This window comes from Canis lupus, chromosome 21, assembly GCF_011100685.1.
Source record: "Canis lupus familiaris isolate Mischka breed German Shepherd chromosome 21, alternate assembly UU_Cfam_GSD_1.0, whole genome shotgun sequence".
NCBI classification, from domain to species: Eukaryota; Metazoa; Chordata; class Mammalia; order Carnivora; family Canidae; genus Canis; species Canis lupus.
Genome location: NC_049242.1, coordinates 22,432,768 through 22,453,104, shown reverse-complemented (window position 1 = coordinate 22,453,104; position 20,337 = coordinate 22,432,768). Strand labels below are relative to the sequence as shown.

General features: G+C 43.4%; 1 non-coding gene across 1 annotated transcript; it reads left to right on the top strand.

The window, feature by feature from the left end:
- The first annotated feature begins 5,754 nt into the window (after positions 1-5,754).
- On the top strand, positions 5,755-5,861 carry LOC119865075. Its single transcript, XR_005375936.1, has one exon. It is a non-coding gene; the product is annotated as a U6 spliceosomal RNA (small nuclear RNA).
- The last annotated feature ends 14,476 nt before the right edge of the window (positions 5,862-20,337 follow it).

The window sequence follows — 20,337 nt, the reverse complement described above, 5'->3', positions numbered from 1 at the left end:
TAAACTATGTGTGTACACACTACATTTTTTTTTTATTTGAGTGACAACAAGCCCCTGAGCCAAGGCCACTAGTGGCAGGAGGGCAGTCATTTTTGGCAGAAGGCTTAGTGACCAATACTGAAATGCTAGAGGGAGAGGAACATTCTGGGGGGCTCTAGGGAGCTGAGTAGGTGGAATGTAGTTCATCTATTGAGAGCAAATTCAAATACCATGCCTTCTGGAAGCCTTCCATGGTTCCTGCCACCTCATGTGACACTTCCTTTCCCCCATCCCTTATTCCACTCTCATTACTGTGATCACTGTCTAGCTTCATCTGTAGATATTTTGTCTGGCCTTAACCTTTCTACCAGGCTGTGAACTCCCCAAGGATGGTGACTGCAGCCAAATGGCACAGAGAAGCTGCTCAATAAATATTTGCTGAATGTGTGAATGATCAGTATGCAGTGAGGGCTGGGTACATGCCTATTGAACAGAATAATACTCAATACTTATTGAATAGAAAGGCTCTTTTTTCCTTACAATTACCCTTTCCTATGTGTTTGGCACAAAGCACATCCTTGATAAATGTGCATTACCTTGGTAGAGTGGATGTGCCCTCCTGGACTCTCAGCTGGCTGTGTGATTTTGAAAAAAGTTCTTATCCTTTCAGAAAGGTACTAGGATTTCCTCGTGTATCATTAAAGAGATATAACAGGTGGAGAACGATCTCCTGGGTCTGGGAAGCATGGCCTGTGAATTGGTTGGGGTAGAAGGGGTGCACTATTGGTGCACAAAAGAGCCCTTAGGGATTCCTAGGTGTCCAAGAAGGTGAGTGGGTGGAAGGGAAGAATAATGGCTAATGAAAAGCGGCTGGAGAGAGGCCCGAGTGGGAGAAATGATTCATCCCCCAGCATCTCTTGCCCAAAGCCACTCCTCTTCACTGTCCCTTGGCCCTGGCTTTCAGCAGCCAGCAGTGCTGAGTTCCACATCTGGAGGGATATTTGGTCAGATTCTCCATATCCCCTGGCATTGGTTGGGCAGAGTTCCAGGCCAGGCCTACTTCCCTCTGATTGGTGTAGATCCAAAGACACCAGCTCCAAGAGCTCAGAAAGAATGGCAGAGTGCTCACACTGCATGGAGACATTAGATCATCTAGCCCAGAAGGTCCCCAAATGCTAGATTTTACAAATAGGTACATTTTAAATAAATAGTGGGGAGAACAATGTACAGTTGTTCACAACTTCTTATTTTGCTTGGGAAAGAACATTAAAAAAAAGAACTATCACTATGTTGTTTCTTGATCTGAGTGATGGTTACTCAGTGAGTGTGTTCAACACATCAAGCTGGACACATGTGAGCATGAATATTCTATGTATTTGATTTTTGTGAAAAGTTTACTCAGAGAACTACCATATACTATCACACCATCATTTCATCTGAAAAAAAAAAGACATTTTAATGCTATAAGTGGCATATAAAATGGGAAAGGCATAATCTTCATAAAGGACAGTGGTTAAGTTTATAATAGCATACTTGATATGATGAAAGTTTTAAAAATGATGTTAAAAAAGATAGTAAAAAATTATGATAGCAAAAGAATGATATGGTAGTGGAAAAAAATTCCAGGGGAGAAACAATCACAATTTTATTTTACAATATTACTCACACATTGGTTTTGTCAATTTAGAGATTCAGACAGGAAGAGTTCTGTATCTAGCTTTTTCTTAAGCTTTACTGCAGTTGACGAAAACCCTGTTTTACTTGATTATCTTGAAGGAAATGGAAACTACATCCAATGGAGTTCCATTGCATTTAGAATGTTCCGTGAGAGCTGAGAGGCTGACGACCATGGGACGTAGAACCAGCAAGCACCCTGATCACCCAGTGCAGAGCAATCAGACCTTTACCTGAAAGGGATGCCATAGACCAAGGAGACCTGTGTCGGGGCCCCAGGCCAGTCCAACGGTAAACTTCTGGGAACCAACCCTCTATCAGACTTCCTTATGAGAAAACTGAGGCCTAGAGAGACAAGGTGATTTACCCAAAGTCACAGAGCAAGTTAGTAAAGTGTTGGAGCTAGACCCCAGGTCTTTGGCCTGTTAGCCCCATCTCTTTGCCACTCACCCTGGCTCTGGGGCTCCTGGTAGCTGCTCCTTCTGACCCTGAAAACTGCTCTTAGGTCCTGCCATGTTGCTATAAACTCTTCAGGGCTCCAGCTCTGGTATTCAGAGATGGGCTGGGGCTGGGCTGTGGAAGATCAAGTTACCTGCTTGGAGAGGGTCCCTTCAGGAGCCAGCCACTCTCCAGCTTGGCAGAAGGACAACTTGGCGAACTGGGCTTGTGGAAGGTGCCAGAGCTTCTACAATGGAGGGCTTCAGCCATCCAACACCTCTTTTGGGGCTGCTGTCACCAAACCCAAGCTGGCACCCTGGATCTGAGCAGAGGATGGCAGGGGTGAGTGAAGGAGGGGGGGCTTGTTCAGAAGGCTCTGCCCACAGGAGAGAGAAGGGGTGCTTGGTGTCTGCAAGAAAGCTTCTTTCCCACCTCGAGGGCTTTGCTTAGGCCATGCCTCCTCTCTGCTTCTCCAACCTCATACATATGCCCAGTCTCTAACAACTCTGCCAAGACTCTGATTAATGATGCCAGGAAAAGACTGCTTCAAGGGGCCCATGGCCTGGTCATCTAATCTGTCATGTGGTTGGTTGTATGTAAGTATCTTTAAGTTCCTGTAGGCATAGAGAGAGAGCCTCTCAAGTCAACTCTGGTGGGTAGGCTCCCAGATGAGGGTGTGGATTTCTGGTAGCTCAGGTGGCCAATTCTAATCCTGAGCAGAGGGGTAGGGGATCCTTAATTTCTCTACCATATGTCAGAGTGCCTCAAAATAGGAAGAAAATCCAGTCAACCACACATTCCCGGCACGTGGAAGGTCTGCATAAATATTTGCTGAATGGATGAAAGAGTATTGAGCTTCAGTTTAAGATTATTTTAAAGAAAAGTTCCACTGCGGGATCCCTGGGTGGCACAGAGGTTTGGCGCCTGCCTTTGGCCCAGGGCGCGATCCTGGAGACCCCAGATCGAGTCCCACATCGGGCTCCCGGTGCATGGAGCCTGCTTCTCCCTCTGCCTGTGTCTCTGCCTTTCTCTCTCTCTCTCTCTCTGTGACTATCATAAATGAATAAAAATTAAAAAAAAAAGAATATTTCTATTAAAAAAAAAAAGAAAAGAAAAGTTCCACTGCTTAAAAATAAAATCAAAGACCTAGTCCAGCTGCCCTCATCTGACAGAAAAGGAAATAGGCCCAGTTAAGGCCCTTTCTTGCTGCAGTATCATAAAAAACACATGGGGCCATGTGTGTCTTGAGCCCAGCCATTTGCACACTGTTCTTTTTTTTTTTTAAGATTTATTATTATTTTTTTTATTTTGGAGGAAGGGTAGGGGCAGAGGGAGAGGGAGACAGAGAACCTCAAGCAGACTCCCACCAAGCATGAAGCCCAACTAAAGCAGGGCTTGATTTCACAACAGAGATCATGACCTGAGCCGCAACTGAGAGTTGGATACTGAACTGACTGAGCCACCCAGGCATCCCTGAGCACTGCTCTTCTGATGAGAGCCCACTGAAAGTCAGGGCTGAATACCCCATGAGCAGCACTACTACTCAGCATCCAGGGATACTCCCCATCTTCAGTTGGCACCCTGAGCATCTTGAAAATCACTGTCATTACTTAGGCTAGTTCACTCCAACTCACTTCCTTCTTTTGAATTTCCCCCAACTTCCCCCATCCTCTGCTGCAAGCTATGTGACTTTGAGCAGTTCCTCAGCTTCTCTGAACTTCCATTGTCAAATTTACAGGAAGATTACTGACCTAAAGAATTGCTGTGAAGTTCACAAGGCCCAGCAGAGAAAGTACACGAAAAAGTCAACTTTCATGGGAACCTCACTCTGTACCAGGCGTGTGCAAGACTCAGAGCCATTTCCTGCACAAAGCACTACAGGGTTTAAGTAGAAATTAGATTCACAGGCAGGGCTGATCTGAGTTAGAATTCTAGTGCTGCTGTTGACTTACTATCATCCCTGGGCAAGTCACTTAGCGTTTCTGGGACTTTCTTATCTGTAAAATGGAAATAATGATACCTACCTTGCTGGTTTGTTGGGAGGATTAAATATGAACCCTACAAATGCCCAGTGCTTGGCATATAATAGGTGCTCAGTGCAGGGCAGCTTCCATGTGTCTCTCTCTATGAAGTGTCCACTGGACCATCCTGTGCGCCCCCTCTCCCAGGTCCTCAGGTAGACAGTGGCCTCCAGCACTGAGTAAATCTTCAGTATAAGGCTGTGGAATTTCACTAACAGGGAGCACCAAAAGAAAGAGGAATGAAGAGGCCCCAGGATGGGGAGCTTGGAGTAAGGACGCTGTGCTAGGCTGGCAGCCAGCAGGCCTGGCCCTGAGCCCTGGGCAACCACCTTTCTGAATCAGATCCTTCCCTCAGAACAAGCAAGCAGGCAAGCGGGCTCTGGCGGAAGCCTTGGCCAAGCACAGCAGAACGTTTGTGAGCTCTTGGCTCTCCCCAAGGCTCCCCTCTCTTTCTTGTCATTGCCTACAAGGAGCCTGGGGAGTGGGGCTCCAGGCAGGAAAGCAGCTCCCAGGTGTCCTGGCCCTCATCACCTCCATCAGCCTCTAGACACCTTACCTGCATTCAAGGCCTGAGAGTCTCAGCCCCTCTCTCTCATCATTTCTCCCTCCTGCCTCCTCTTCTTCCCTTATCTGGCTGCCACCCTGTCTTGCACAGGTGGTTCACTGTCCATTTGATTCTTCTGTAGAGGTGTGAACAAGGCCAGGACTATGGATGAGCAGGGAGAGGCCTTCACTCCAGGAGAGGTCAGCATTTTCTTCCCATATTCTGCTGCTCCTAGAACAACACTTTACCACTGCCCCAACCAGTCCTAACCACTGACTTCAGTTTAGTCTTTACTGGCCATGACTGAGCCCTAAGAGTAACTTTTCTCCTCTGTACAAAGAGACAAAACTCCTACCTTGGGTAGGCCCTGCTAGGGCAATTTTCTGTCCACGCAGGAATTCAAAGAGACTCCCTGGACCTTGTCCTTGCTCCCTAACGGCCAGGCATCGTTGTGACAGCTGTCTCATCACCACCCAGAACAGGTTGGGCTCCAGGAACCTGAACTCTGAAACTGCCATCTCTCTGAGGTCTAGCCTTGCATGAATTGTTGCTCAGAACTCTCCTCTTGCCTCCTGGACCCCTGGGTAGTCCCCCCTCATTCCTTGGTCCAACTGGGGGAGGTATCTCTGTGACAGTCCCACTGAATACTGTCCTACTCTCCCATCATCACCACCATGGCAGAGCCTCTGCCTATCTTATTCACCACTGGATTGCCAATACCTGACTGGGACCTGGAACAAAATAGGAACTCCTCTAACAAGAACTGCCTGCTTAGGCCAGGTCCTCCCACCCTTATGCTGTCAGTACTTGAACTCACCTTCACTTTTATGAGAACACTCTGCATGAAAACAAAAACAAAATAAAAACAAAAAACAAAAAAACAAAACAAAACAAAACAAAAAACCGTAGGGGCACCTGGGTGGCTAGGTTGGTTAAGCATCAGACTCTGGATTTCAGCTCAGGTCATGATCTCGGGATCATAAGACCGAGCCCAGCCTTAGGCTCCGTGCTCAGTGGGGAGTCTGCTTGAAGATTTCTCTCCCTCTCCCTTTGCCCTTTCCCTACTGCTCATGTTCTCTCTCTCTAAAAAATAAATCAGTGCTCGCTTTGGCAGCACATAGACTAAAATTGGAACGATACAGAGAAGATTAGCATGGCCCCTGTGCAAGGATGACACGAAAAATAAATAAATCTTTAAAAAAAAAAACATAAACAAAGTCAGACAAATGACAAATGGAGGAAACATTTATACACAAGACAAAATGCTAATTGCTTTAATATTTTTATAAAGCAATAAGAAAAATACCTTTGTTCATATTCTTTATCCAATTAGAAAATTAAAAAAAAGAAAATTTACAAAAAAGAGAAAAATAAACATTTTTGTATCTGTGAAAATATGGCTTAATCTCACCCAAAATAGAAGAAAAATAAACTAAGCAGTGATCTATGCCCCTCAGATTGGCTTAGACCGAATAGGATATATTTATGAGAGATCTATTTGCATGTGTTCACAATAATAGGTAAGGATATTCATTACAGCATTGTCTGGAGCTGCAAAGGACCAGACAGTAATGATTTTAGTTTGAGGACCATAAGGTCCAAAAAAAAAAAAAAAAAAAAAGGAGCTAGTGAGCTGGATTTAGTCAGCAAGCCATATTTACCAACCTAGTTCAGATGAACAAAAGACTAGAAATGATCTTGATGCCATCACTAGAGGAATGCCTAAACACATATCTCATATCCCTAGGATGGAATATGCCTGCAGAAAAGATTTGCTTATCAGTTGCCTCCGTGTGCATTTTTTAAAAAATTTTATTTATTCATGAGAGATGGAGAGAGAGAGAGAGAGAGAGAGAGAAAGGCAGGCAGAGACACAGGTAGAGGGAGAAGCAGGCTCCACGCAGGGAGCCTGATGTGGGACTCGATCCCGGGTCTCCAGGACCACGCCCTGGGCCGAAGGCAGGCACTAAACCTCTGAGCCACCCAGGGATCCCCTCCATGTGCATTTTGAAAAAAAAAAAAAAAAAACACACACACATATATCCTGTGAACCCTAAAATTCTCTGGAAACACACAGAAGAGCTATCCTGTGGAAAAAGAAAAATAGGAGTCTAAGGGAGCCGAGGCTGGGAAGAAAACTTTTCACAGCACACTCCATTGCTGTTTGAAATGTATTCCAACCATAGGTACATGTTAACATTAAAAAAAAAAAAAAAAAAGCCCTCTAGTCCCCCAAATAAAGATGTTCCCTGAAACAAATGGACTCATGGTGAAGTAAGTTTGCTCCACACAGGGTTAAACAACATTAAAGTATCTTTGTTGCAAGACTGGGGTGGGGGAGTGGTCTTTAATATGCTTCTGTGCCTCCTCCCCTGAATCCCGAGGACGACACTGTATCTTCCATGCTTGTTGCAGGACTATAGAGAACCTCTGTGGGCCAGTATTCTGTGGAAGAGGTGCCACTGCACTCAAGCCCAGATGCCACTGCACTCACTATTCTATTCTCTGACACACACACATACACACACTCTATACTTCAGCCTTTTTTGAAATGCATTTCTTAGGTCACTAATCTCATGAGATGCTCCATGGTCAAACATTCTTGGGAAACACTGCCTAAGTGATGACAAATTATTGCTCACACTTCTTCCACATTTTATTACTTCTCTGTCTTTGCTCACACCATCCATTCCATCTGACTGCTTTTTGTTTTAACCCATTTCTACCTGCCGAAGTTTTAACTCACCCATAAAGGCTTGGGTTGTACGCTTTCTGTACTATGATGGTGGCTTCTTGGATTCTGGCAAAATTCTTTTTTTTTTTTTTTTTTTTTAATTTATTGAGAGAGAGAGAGAGACTGAGAGGCAGAGACACAGGCAGAGGGAGAAGCAGGCTCCATGCAGGGAGCCCGACGCGGGACTCAATCCTGGGTCTCCAGAATCAGACCCCGGGCTGCAGGCGGCGCTAAACCGCTGCGCCACGGGGGGGGGTGCCTGGATTCTGGCAAAATTCTAAAGATGCTTGACAAGTGTCCCCAGACTCTTATTGAAAGAAGTAATTACTGAGTGCGATAGAGGAAATGACGGAGGGAGGGATAGAGGGTGGAAGATTACATTAACAGGGATGATTGTGCTTGGTTTAATAGTGAGCAATACAGGAGCTTGTTATACATGTGTCCACAATCCTATTTATTGTGGGTGGTGCAGGCAGAACTTGGACTCTGTAGGTCTGACGCTCCCAAAGCAGTTTGCTGGCCCAATCCTGGGTAGTCCCAGGGATGATGGAGCTGTCCCTCTCTCCTAAGCCTCTTCCACAGGCTCCACAGGGTCCTAAGCCGGTCCAAAGCCCCTGAGAAAAATGCCCCCCTCTGGATATGAATCTCCTGGTGTCTTGCCACAGTATGTGCCTTTGCCCTTTAGATTGTCCCCACAGGCACTTCGGAGAAGGTGAGCACTCTCCTGATCAAAGAACTTTGTGGGGGGTCTACAGAAACTGAGCTATCTTCCCTCCCCACCCAGACACTGCAGCCCACTGGACACCCCAACGCTGCCCCTCTCAGAGGCTATATGAGGGTGGACCTACACAGGGATCCAAAATGGGAAGAGGCCAGTTGACTTGTTTATCCCTATAAGCAATTTCCTCTGGAACTTTCAGCAAATTGCCTAACCTCTTTGAAGTTCATTTTCCTTAACTCTACAATGGATATGTCTACCTCACTGGCCACTTAAGAGTATTAGGTTAAATAAAGTAGAAGGAAAAAAAAAAGTAGAAGAAAGTACCTGGCATAGTAGGTACTTAGCAGCAGTTTTTGTCTCCCTTCTTCCCCAGTGTGGATTCTGAACTGCTGGAGAGACTATTTCTTATTTTTCAATTGTGTGGTGCCAGGACGCTGAATGGAGGATAGACTGAGATGGATGAGAAGGCAGCTGTGGCTAGTCTATGCCAAGTATAGGTATGCAAATTTCAAAGCAGCCTCACCCCCAGGAAAGGCTTCCCTGAGCCTTTCCCCTTCAAGAGTTGCTTTTATTATTCTGCCCATAACTAGCTGGTATTCTTATCAATCTCCCTCTGGCCCCACCAGCCTCCCACACATGTGGGCCCTCCCTCTCAGATCAAGGCGCTAAGGATGACTCAGCTCTCTGTTCCCAAGCCCCCCAGGCTTAGCACAGAGTGGGCTCATGCCTGGAATGATGGACTGGTGGGAAAAGTTAGTTTCTGCCTTGCCACTGAAGGTCCCCTAAAGAACAGAGGGTGCCAAGAGGGCACTTACTGCCCAGAGGGTGCCAAGTTCTTGGCCAGAGTGAGCAGGCACTGGGAGCCCAGGCAAGGAGAGGGGATGAGGTGACTAGAGGCAGGGATGGACAGAGCTGGAGAAAGGGCAAGCATTTTGTGATGCGCTCTTGGGCATTCATTCTTTAAACTGAATGAGCAAATATTAAGTGCCTAGTGTTTTCCAGGCCCTTTGCACATTCTGGCTTGGGGTACTGCAGAGTGTTAGTCAACAGTAGTATGGACCTGTCTATGCATTCTTGGGCAAGTTACTTAATGTCTCTGAGTCTCAGTGATATCATCAGTAATGTGGACATTATACTCAATGTTTCACAAGGTTGTTCTGAGAATTACGAGTTTATTTATGTAAATCACTTGACACAATTCTGCTGAATAATCGTTTGCTGATATAATTGTCAAAGATAATAATCTTCACTCAATCCAGTATGGTTAGAGTTTAGGCAGAACTTGGGAGTCCAGGCCAGCAATCCAGTTCCTTCATCTAAGTGCCAAAGAAGACACAGGCAGAACAGGAACAGATCCATGGCTAAGGGTTTGCAGGATTCTCTTTCCATCTAAGCTGTAGTTTTTTCCCTGAGTTTAAAGCCTGCAGCACAGGCATGTATGCTGATTCGCCAAGCACTCCTCTGGGTACAGTGGTATGTAGAGCCTGGGTGCAGTTTGCATGTAACTATGCAATAAAGGCAGTTTCCTGGATGCACAGCTGAGGATGTACTTAGCTGTGGCTGGGCCTGCAACGTGCTGCTCTAAGGGCCTCCTCTCACTGTTGTTCCTTCTGAGTTACAGCCTGGCCCAGGAGAGTTTACTGCTCCCGCCCACAACATTCTCTTACTGGAGTTTGAGGTAATAATAACGACACAAATGTAATGTGTAAAATTTTCCATTGTTTCCAGTATGCTACATAGTCTTGATTTCATTTGATCTCTACAACATTCTTTTTAACAAGTGGAGGAACTGAGGCACAAGGAGTTAGCTTGCTTATCTGAGGTCCTAGTACTGGTCACCAGGTACATTCACAGTCTAGTAAACTCCTTAACATCTGACACTCACTGGCTGCCTCCTAGAAGCTGGTCTCCGCTGGTAATTCTCTACACACATTAAGTCCTAGTAATCCTCATAACCACGTCTTGTGGCAGAAACTGTTACTTTCTCCCCCAGATGACAGAGGTCAAGTGACTGACCCAAGGACACACAGCTGGTAGGTGGTAGACCCAGGGTTCAAATGTACAATTATTCTCATCTCTCTTTTTTAAAGATTTTATTTGCTTATTTGAGAAAGAGAGATAGTGAGACTGGAGCATGAACTCCCTCAGGATTATGACCTGAGCCAAAGTCAGACGCTTAACTGACTGAGCCACCCAGGTGCCCCCCCAACATTCTTAATCTCTGTATCAGAGTTTCTTTACCTCATGCTATAGACATCTGGGGCCAGAATGTCCTTTGTTCAGGCGGGGCGGGGGGAGGGTTCCTGTGCACTGAGGATATTCAGCAGCATCCCTATTGTCTACACACTAGGTGCCAGAAGCTTGCCGCCACCCCATTATGACAACCAAAACACCTTCAAATGCTGCCCAATGTCACTTGAGGGTTAAAATCGCACCCAGTTGAGAACTGTTGCTTTGTGTTATACTATCCTAAAATGACAATATATGGGTTTTTTATTAAAAACTATGGCAACCCCTAATTTTAGACCAAATATATTCTACAGATCTTTTTCCAAAATGAGTCAACATTCAGATTCAAATAACCTTAACTGCTCGCCTCCTATGCCCAGGCAATTTACAGGCCATTTAAAAAATGAATTGATGCTTAAGGAAATAGAGTGACTTGCCCAGAATGATAGTGGTTATGTGGTAAAACAGGAACATGAATATCGGTCTCAAGGTCTATATAACGAACTTTTTTGGGTCGTATTTATTTTGAAGTGACATATTCAGTATTTTCTCACTTCTAAGATACACATTTTCCCCACAACTAATGGTTTTGAAACCGAGATGCACCTTAAAACCAATGTGTGTTTATAGTGGAGTTTTTTTTTTATTATTATTCTCCTAAAAGCTGCTACTTAATTAAAAGTGTGTCTCATAACTAATAGCCTCTTAGAATTGAGCATTGAGGGCTGGAGCTATGAATGTGGGAGACACTAATGGAGTCAGAATGGGAAGGGAGAGAAGAGCAGTGGCCTCCCTGTCTGGGAGGACACCTGGTCTGCTGCCCTGGCTGTCCACCCAAACTCTGCATCCCTCCCTGCTGACCCCTGTCCAGCCTTCAGGACCTACCTCACACCACACTCCTCCAAGAAGTCTTTTCAGGTCCTTTGGTATGAAGCTCATTCTTTCCTAATTTCATCTAGAAGCGTGTTTTCTATCAGAGCATTTCAGTGACATGATAGCATAAATAGCAGACTATTTTCTCCTTAATCATGAAGATATTAGCAGGGCACCTGGGTGGCTCAATCAGTGAAGCATCTGCCTTTGGTTCAGGTCATGATTCCAGAGTCCTGGGATGGAGCCCCAGGTCAGGCTCCCTGTTCAGCTGGGAGTCTGCTTCTCCCCTTCCATCGGCCCCTTACTCCTGCTAATGCGCTCTCTCTTGCTCACTCTCTCAAATAAATAAAAAAAATCTTTTAGAAAATCATGGAGATAGTAGAATCCTTGCTTTACAGATGAAAAGACTGAGGCCCAGATGGGGGCAACAACTTGCCTAACCTCTCTCTTAAGGGCAAAGAAGAGAAATTAATCTCCAGGTTCTTATCATCATCAGTACTTCCTGCTTGTTCTGGGGTAGTTTCCCATAACCAGCAGTCAGGTTAGCCAAGCCTTCCCTCAGACAAAGTGGCATTCCAAGCCATGTTGAGGTTTGCCCGTGACTGCACAATGAACAGAGTCAGGAAGATGAAATGGTTTACCCAATGCCATACAGCTCCCAAGCAGCAGCACTGACTGGTTGTCCTCACACCAAACCTCTGCTTCTTATAGCTGGTTTGTCCAACCCTGCCCTTTCTCTTCCTCTGATGCTTTCAGGTCCCAGCCCAGCCTGCCTCTACTCTCATCAGCAGAAAAGAGATGGCACTCTCATCCAGACCTCCCCAAGGAAATGAGCACCCATCTCCCTGCTCTCATTGATGTCACAGGGGTTGTGGTCTGGACCCTCTGGCGTAGCCCATCATTGCTCTAGCTCTTCTAGAGCTGGACTCAAATCCCTCATTTAGCAGAGTGATGTGCATGGGACCCCTTGCCCAAACACCAGACTGAGTAAGAGAGTCACAGAACTAGAGGAGTCATGAAGTTGAGTCTCAGTGGTTTTTGGGACTTTTGGCAAGTCAATTAGGGATGATACCACCATTTTCACAGGTTTTAAGGAAAACTGAGATGACACAACATCTGTGAAGACCCTTGGTACATTCTCGAGTGCTGTGGTGGAGTTGAGACTAGCTGCATAGTGTTTTGTAGAGACACAGGTTCTGGCTTGGGATGGACATGGACCATGTGACTGCAGACAAATGACTTCCTTGAAATTCAGTTCTCTCGTGGGGATAATGTATCAACTTCATCAAAATGTGAGTCTTAAATGAGATTATATACATAAAGTGCCTCATAACAGTGCTTGGCATAAGGAGGCATTCATTAAGTATTAAATTCCTTTCTAAGTATCATATGAAGCATAGCAGAAACCATTACCTTAATTCTATTATTTAAGCAAACTGATAAATCTCATACTATGGGTAAAGACTTAAATCTTGAATGAGCACTGAGATCGCTTATGATTTTAAAGCACAAGCAGCCTCCTTCGTGCTTAATCATCTAGCACCCACAGAGTCTGCAAAACTGGAAAAGGAACTGCAGCCTGGAGGAAAATGCCACTATATAATGGAGGTAATTTAAAAATGCACATTTTGGGATGCCTGAGTGGTTCAGTGGTTGAGCCTCTGCCTTCAGCTCAGGGCGTGATCCTGGGGTCCTGGGATCAAGTCCCACATTGGGCTCCTTGCAGGGAGCCTGCTTCTCCCTCTGCCTGTGTCTCTGCCTCTGTGTGTTCCTCATGAATAAATAAATAAAACCTTCAAAAAATAAAAATAAAAGTACACATCTTTTCACCATACTGTTCCAGGTCTGCTCCTTCCCCTTCTCTATAAAAAGGCTGGAGCCGAGACACAAGCAGGTTCTGAAGGGGGTAGTGAAAATTATATGGGTTGTGGTTTGAGAAGGGAAGGAAGAGAAGAAAAAACAAAGCAGAGATTACTTGACTTGGAAAGGAAGGGGTAAGACGGGTGATAAATAAGAGGGTATATATGGCAGGGGAGAGTGGGGAGTCACATGCCAAGGTTATTATTGTGGCAGGGCCTGGTGGGGACCAAACGGATCATGTCTCAAGACTTGGGACACTTTGGGAGACTACACAAATCACAGATGTTATTAATTATGATTAACAGTGACCAATGTGGAGTTTGCTTTTTAGTTCAACTATGTTCTCTCATTTTCTAAACATGCCCAGAAACTGCAGGCTGGACTCTGCCACATACATCTATACACCTATGAAAGACTCTGCTCCTATGGCAGTTTACAAAGGCAAGAGGTCTAGGCTTAGTATCTCTTGGGAGTATGCCCGGACCAGGGGGTGATGGCTAATTCCTGAGCAGGAATTTCAATGGTTTTCAGAGATTGGACAGCTCCACATACCTTTCCATCTTCATCTCCAGTTGCTTTTCCCTCCTCTTAATCCTCTAGCCACTCCAAATTTCCCATTGGTCCTAGAACACATCATTTGCCCATTCCCTCAACAAAAACGAAGCACTTATTACATGCCAGGCACTGTTTCAGGCAGTGGGAGACAATTGCAGTGAGCACAAGGTCTCAGCCCTTAGAGAACTTACATACAAGTAATGCAAAGACCAATCATTTCTAGTAAAGGTAGGCTACTTTTTTTTTTTTTTAAGATTTTATTTATTTATTCATGAGAGACACAGAGAGAGGCAGAGACACATGCAGAGGAAGAAGCAGGCTCCCTGCAGGGATCCCAGAACTCTGGGATCATGCCCTGAGCCAAAAGGCAGATGCTCAATCACTGAGCCACTCAGGTGTCCCAGTAGGCTACTTTTTTTTTTTTTTTTAAGATTTTATTTATTCATGAGAGACACACAGAGAGAGACAGAGACATAGGCAGAGGGAGAAGCAGGCTCCACGCAGGGAGCCCAAAGTGGGACTCGATTCTGGGTCTCCAGGATCAGGCCCTGGGCTGAAGGCGGTGCTAAACCACTGAAACACCCGGGCTGCCCTAATCATTAGTATTTTGATGTGCTTTCCTCCAAGTCTTTTCATATACATTCTTAAAAAGGTAGGTATTTCCACTCTGAGGAGCAAACTGGTCTACCAGAATCAGTTGGTCAGTGTTTGAATCCTACTCCACCACTGAATGGCCCTGGACAAGTCACTTTTGCATCCATAAAATGAGGATACCAAGAGCTACTGCACCAGGTTATGGTGAACCTAATAACTGATGCATACGAAGTACTTAACAGGACATAGTACATAGTAGGTGCTTGACATACAGCAGCTGCTATTACTACAAGGAAGTTTAAATCCCACAAGATGCAGTTATAAGGAAAGCTTTCAACTTTTCATTTTTTAGGAAAAAGACTTTGCAAATCCATTATCTAACCACATGTCCTCTTCTAAAAAATCATACCAAGAATAGGAATTGCCAAATAAGATGTAAGCAATACCAAACACTTTCAAGACCAAATTTTATGGTAACACAAACCAGAAATGTGCCAAGAACTAACCCCAGACCCTAGCCTGCTTAATAAATCTCTCGCCTATAAAGCTGACATACTTGTAGGATTACCGTTTACATTAGTAAATTTAAAGGGTGGACATTGCTCACCTGCCAAGAAATGATTCCTTCAGGCTTTCCATCTTCAGTTATGTCTGTGTGGTATGACAAAGCACAACACTGTTGGGACACTTCTGTCCTCCCTTGGCCTCTGCCACCACTGAGTGGTGTAATCCTGAGCAAGATGTCCTGTCCAGTCCTCTGTAAAATGAGAGGTTGTCTATATAGTTTCCAAAACTCCTTCCGACTATAAAACTCTACTGCCATGCAGATTTTACAGTTTAATATGTGTAATACTGGTTAGAGGAAGAAATATTATACATCTTAATCAGATATCTTGAAACCTTAAATAGGATACTGAATATCACAATGATCACTTACTCTTTTTTGGGGGGGGAAGTGAATAACATTATTACAGTTGACCACCCTTGAACAATAGAGATTTGAATTGTATACGTCCACTTACAAGTGAATTTTTTTCAATGAATATATTGGAAATTTTTTTGGAGATCTGTGGCAATTTGAAAAAATTCAGATGAACTGTATAACTTAGAAATACCAAAAAACTCCCCCCAATAAAATTAGGTATTATTGTAAGAGTATAGTATATAATAACATATAACATACAAAAAATGTTAATCAGCTCTTTACGCTATCACTAAGGCTTCTGGCCAACAGGAGGCCATTGATAAAGGGGTTTTTTTTTTATTGATAAAGTTTTTGAAGTCAAAAGTTATACATGATTTTCAAATGGGCAGAGGACTCAGTGCCGCTAATCCCTGCATTGTTCGAGGGTCAGCTGTATATAGTTATATTTCTTTTTTTTTTTTTAAGATTTTATTTATTTATTCATGAGAGATAGAGACACAGGCAGAGGGAGAAGCAGGCTCCATGCAGGGAGCCCAACGTGGGACTGGATCCTGGGTCTCCAGGATCACATCCTGGGCTGAAGGCAGCGCTGAACCACTGAGCCACCCGGGCTGCCCTATAGGTATATTTCTAATCCTAAGATAACAAGTCATGTTTTCATTGAGAAGGAAGAGACTAGCAAAAAAACATTTAGAGTCATGAAGTCCCACATACAATTTTCAAAGGTAGATCTACTCTTAGCAAATGTCAATTTCTCAGGGGCTTCAAACCTGTTCCAACTGGACTTACTGGCAATTATTGGTAAATATCACTTAGTTTTATATACCATCATCAATTAAATGAAGCAATACCTGGGGAAACAAATATTGCTGTTTTTTATAGGTTTCTGCAAAGGCTGTTGTCTACTCTCTACTTAGCTATTCTTAGCTCCAAATGGAAAGACATGTAGAAACCACACAGATTCTCACAGGGCTTACATCTATGAAGAGCCAGGCAAGCCTGGGAGCACATGTAAGGGCTACTTGACTCAGATTTCAAGGATAGAGAGCCTCCAGAAAAGTGACAGCTACGCTGAGGACTGGAGGGCAAACAGCAAGGGTGTAAGGGTGATGATTGGAGACAAGAACGGGTCTCACATTTTGCAGTCCAGGTGTACCTGGGGGCAGGGGAGATCACCCCTCTAGTCTGCTCCACTCACACCATGAGGTTTCCTCTAGCTAGAGTGACCATAAGTACTGGTCTGCTCTGGATAGTCCCAGTGTATCTGTTGTTCTGGCCTAACGATTAAAAGTGCTTCCCGAGACGCCTGGGTGGCTTAGCGGTTGAGTGTGTCTGCCTTCGGCTCAGGGTGTGATCCCGGGTCCTGGGATTGAGTCCCTGTGAGGAGCCTGCTTCTCCCTCTATGTCTCTGTCTATCTCATGAATAAATAAAATCTTAAAAATAAAAAGTAAATAAAAGTGCTTCCTTACACTCTCACAAGTACCCTCGTTGGGATGACCTTATACCAATACCCTACCTTTCACTCAGTTCCTGGCAGATCCTGACTTGCTGATCTGGCTTCCCCAGGACTTGGCTCACCGAAGTATGGGCTCAATCTTATCTACCCTTGCATCCATGGCATGGGCTCCATCTCATTCATCTTTATGACACCTAGCTACATGCCTGGGCTAAATAGATTGACCATTACAGCTATTCAAGACAATATTTGAAACTAGCATGAAAAGCAAATACAAGGAACAAATTAGATTCATAAGTCTTTATGTCATGCTAAAATCCTGGTTCCAACTATCACTAGCTATACAACCTGCCCATCCTTACATTTTCACCTGAACAAAGAGGGAAGATATTATCTTTTTCACAAGGTGGGTAATTTTAAATGAGACAATTCCTGGTAAAGTACTTTAGCACAGGACCTAGCATGTAGTGAGCACTGTTAGCAGCAGCTACCACAAACAGTGATCACTCCTCCTCTTGCTACCACAACTGTTTTTGCTCTAAGAAAATCAAACCAACGCCTAACAAACATCCAGCAGGGACTCAGTAAGTGCACACTAAATGAATGCTTGGTCTCATACTTGGTGCTGGCTACAGACCAGATTCTTGGATTACAAGACACATTAATCAAAATTACAGTTTCTAAGTCACAGGGACTTGTAACTCCCCTTAGTCCAGTATTAAGAACAATTATACAAAGCCCACCTCATACCCATTAAGTAAAGAAGCACAGAACATAGCAGCACCATTGGGCCATATTTCAGATATGTTAACAGCATTTAAACCTTATCCTTGTTGTAACTATGCCTTCTTTTAAAAGCTACTCTTCTAGAAACATGCCAACTCAGATATCTGGAGCCATCTCTACTCTCTTTGAACTGTCAGCCTCTCAAGTTTTAAGTGATTAATGTGTATATAGAAAATTAGGAAGGCTTCAGATTGAGTCAATAGTAGTTTTCTTGATCCCCAATTACAATATCCTCTTTGCAATATATCCCCGTTGAACATTTGGAATGAATTAAGACTTTAAACTTCCAGATGTTTAAACTACTACTGTAAATTCAAACTCATTAAAAAGGGCAGATTTACTACCTCTACTTAGTTTTGAAGTCTGTTGTTCACCCTGTCCAAATAATTTATGAAACCAAATACAGTGGCAGGTAGTGTATTCTATTTATATAGTATTCACAGTACGAAATAAATGGCATTTAAAAAAGTCTGGAAATTAACTGCCATTTTAACCAACCTATAGATCACACTTATTGTTGTTTCTAAGCTAGTAATTGTTTCCTGAAACTGATCTAGTAGAGATTTTTATGCTAATCTGTACTAAAAATTACTTTGCTTTTTCTGGCCACAAAAAGCTGGCTACAGAGGAGCATTTGATTACAGCAAAAAGACAGCTGCACTCACTCTCGTGAAATAAATGGACCTGGATCTACAGCCCTTTGTGGTAGTGTCTTGGCAGCCAAACAAAGGTGGCAGCATTTCTACACCCAGTTCGTGAAGTCTCAGAAGTTTCGGGCTTTTTTTTTTTTTTTTTTTTTCCCCAAGAATCCACGTCGACTATAATGAGCACATTTTAGAGATGCTGTGCTGAAAGCTGGCAATGGATAAAGCAGGAACATAAAAGGAGCCTATTCCTAAAGCAAATATTTCTTTTATAAACCATAAGAATGAAGTGGCTTTCATAATCAATTTTAAGATTGAAGGACTGAAGTACCTGGCTCTGGCATTTATTAGCTATATAATTTGAGGCAATTCATTTACCTCTGTAAGCTTGATTTCTCAACTGAAAAATGAGGATAATAGTTGCTTGAGTTAGAGAACTTGAATGATATATTCAAAGCCCTCTGTAAGCTCTAAAGTATCATATAAATATTAATAAACACTGCAAGTACAATTTTCCTGTTTTATGAATCACTCACTTTAAATAGAACTTTAAAAGTAGCTGTCCCTAAAATGAAATAAAAACCAGATCCAATTAAGTTACTGCAGAGGAACTGGCCTCAAGAGAGGTCTCTTTCAACTCAATGAATTATTATTTACCTCAAGGTTTTTGTTAAGAATTAAATAAAAATTACACAAAATTACTAATAAAGCATTTGTTCTCATTTATTTTTAAGAAAACAAATCCTACACTAGGCTTCAACTGTGTAACTTTTTTCCCCTCAAAAATGACAGTGGATATGTCAAAAGCAAAAATTTCTCCGATTTCCTAAGTCTTAAATCTATTTTCTAGTATATTTGCAAACTGTTCAGATTTAATATAAATTTTTTTTAAAGCACAGGCTTTTATGGATACCCTACACGTCCTCTTTTAATTTTAGAATATTTGATCCACTTAACTCTGTGTCATTACAAGTAAGTACAACTGTAGTCCTATGAACCAACTCAGGAACATAAGCTCCAGTGAGTAAGAAAGTGCATCTGCTATTGCCAGCACTTAAACCTGGCACTCATCTAATATTTGTGGAATAAATAGTCACAATGCCTACCACTTTCTATCTAATCTTGTAATAACGACAATCTCAGTTTTGTGTGTGGGGAGACCACCAATGATTCAATCTATCTTCAAACATCAGTTTGTGAAAATAACTTAAATTATGGTTTGGGGGCTTTTAACAAATTCTCCTATTAATTTAGAGGACATACACAGATTATAAAAACAAATGATGGGCATTTGTTTAACCAATGCTAGTTGCAGGACTGTTTTGCATACATTATTATGATGGACAGCAAACAGAGCTGTATTCTGCAGCTCCTCTCATCAAGATGAGGAGTCTGTTTCCTCATCCCTTGAATCTGGGCCAGCCTTATGACTTGCTTTGACCAAAAGAATGTGGTAAAAGTAGTGTTCTGTGAGTTCTTGAGCTCAGGCTTTGATGCTATTGCCTCTGCCTTCTTGATACTCTGAGACCACTATGCCCTAAGCCCAAGATATAAAAGACCACATGGAGAGGGCCAGCTGTTCCACCCAGCCCCCAGCCAATCTGCCAGCTGAATGCAGAGTGCCCACATGAGACTAGAAAAAGAACCAAGCCACAAAACTGAGAAATGATAAATATTTTTTAAGTCACTAAGTTTTGGGATGTTGTTAAGCAGTCATAGGTAATCGATGATGAATTATCTACCCTTTCACAGCACAACCATAAGTGGGGTTTTTTATAGCTGAGGAAACATACCTAGGTTAAATAATCTACCAAGGTCACACCATTTTTTTTTTTTCCAGTAGATTCCATGCCCAGCACAGAGTTCAATGTAGGGCTTAAATTCATGACTCTGACATCAAGACCTGAGCTGACATCAAGAGTCGGTCGCTCAACTCAAGAGTCGGTTGCTCAACTCAGAAGCCCAACCCACTTAGCCCCCCACCTAGGCTCCCCAAGTGTCCTAAGAACTAGAAGCAGGTATTAGAAGGCCAGCTCTGTCTCCTTCATTGTCATCCTGCCACCATGAACCTGATCAGTTCTTTCTGCCAAAGACAGAGGCACTTCTTAGAGCTCTGGCTATAAGATAAACTCTGTTATCTTTTTTATAATGTACATGGGTAATGTGTCCTGATTTGACATATCTGCCAGCCTTGTCCATGATAGGGAAACGCACTGCCGGCTATCATTAAGGCCTGCACTTTGCAAATGCACCCCATTCTGTCTTCAGAAACTCAAGTTAACACTAACATATCCCACATAAAA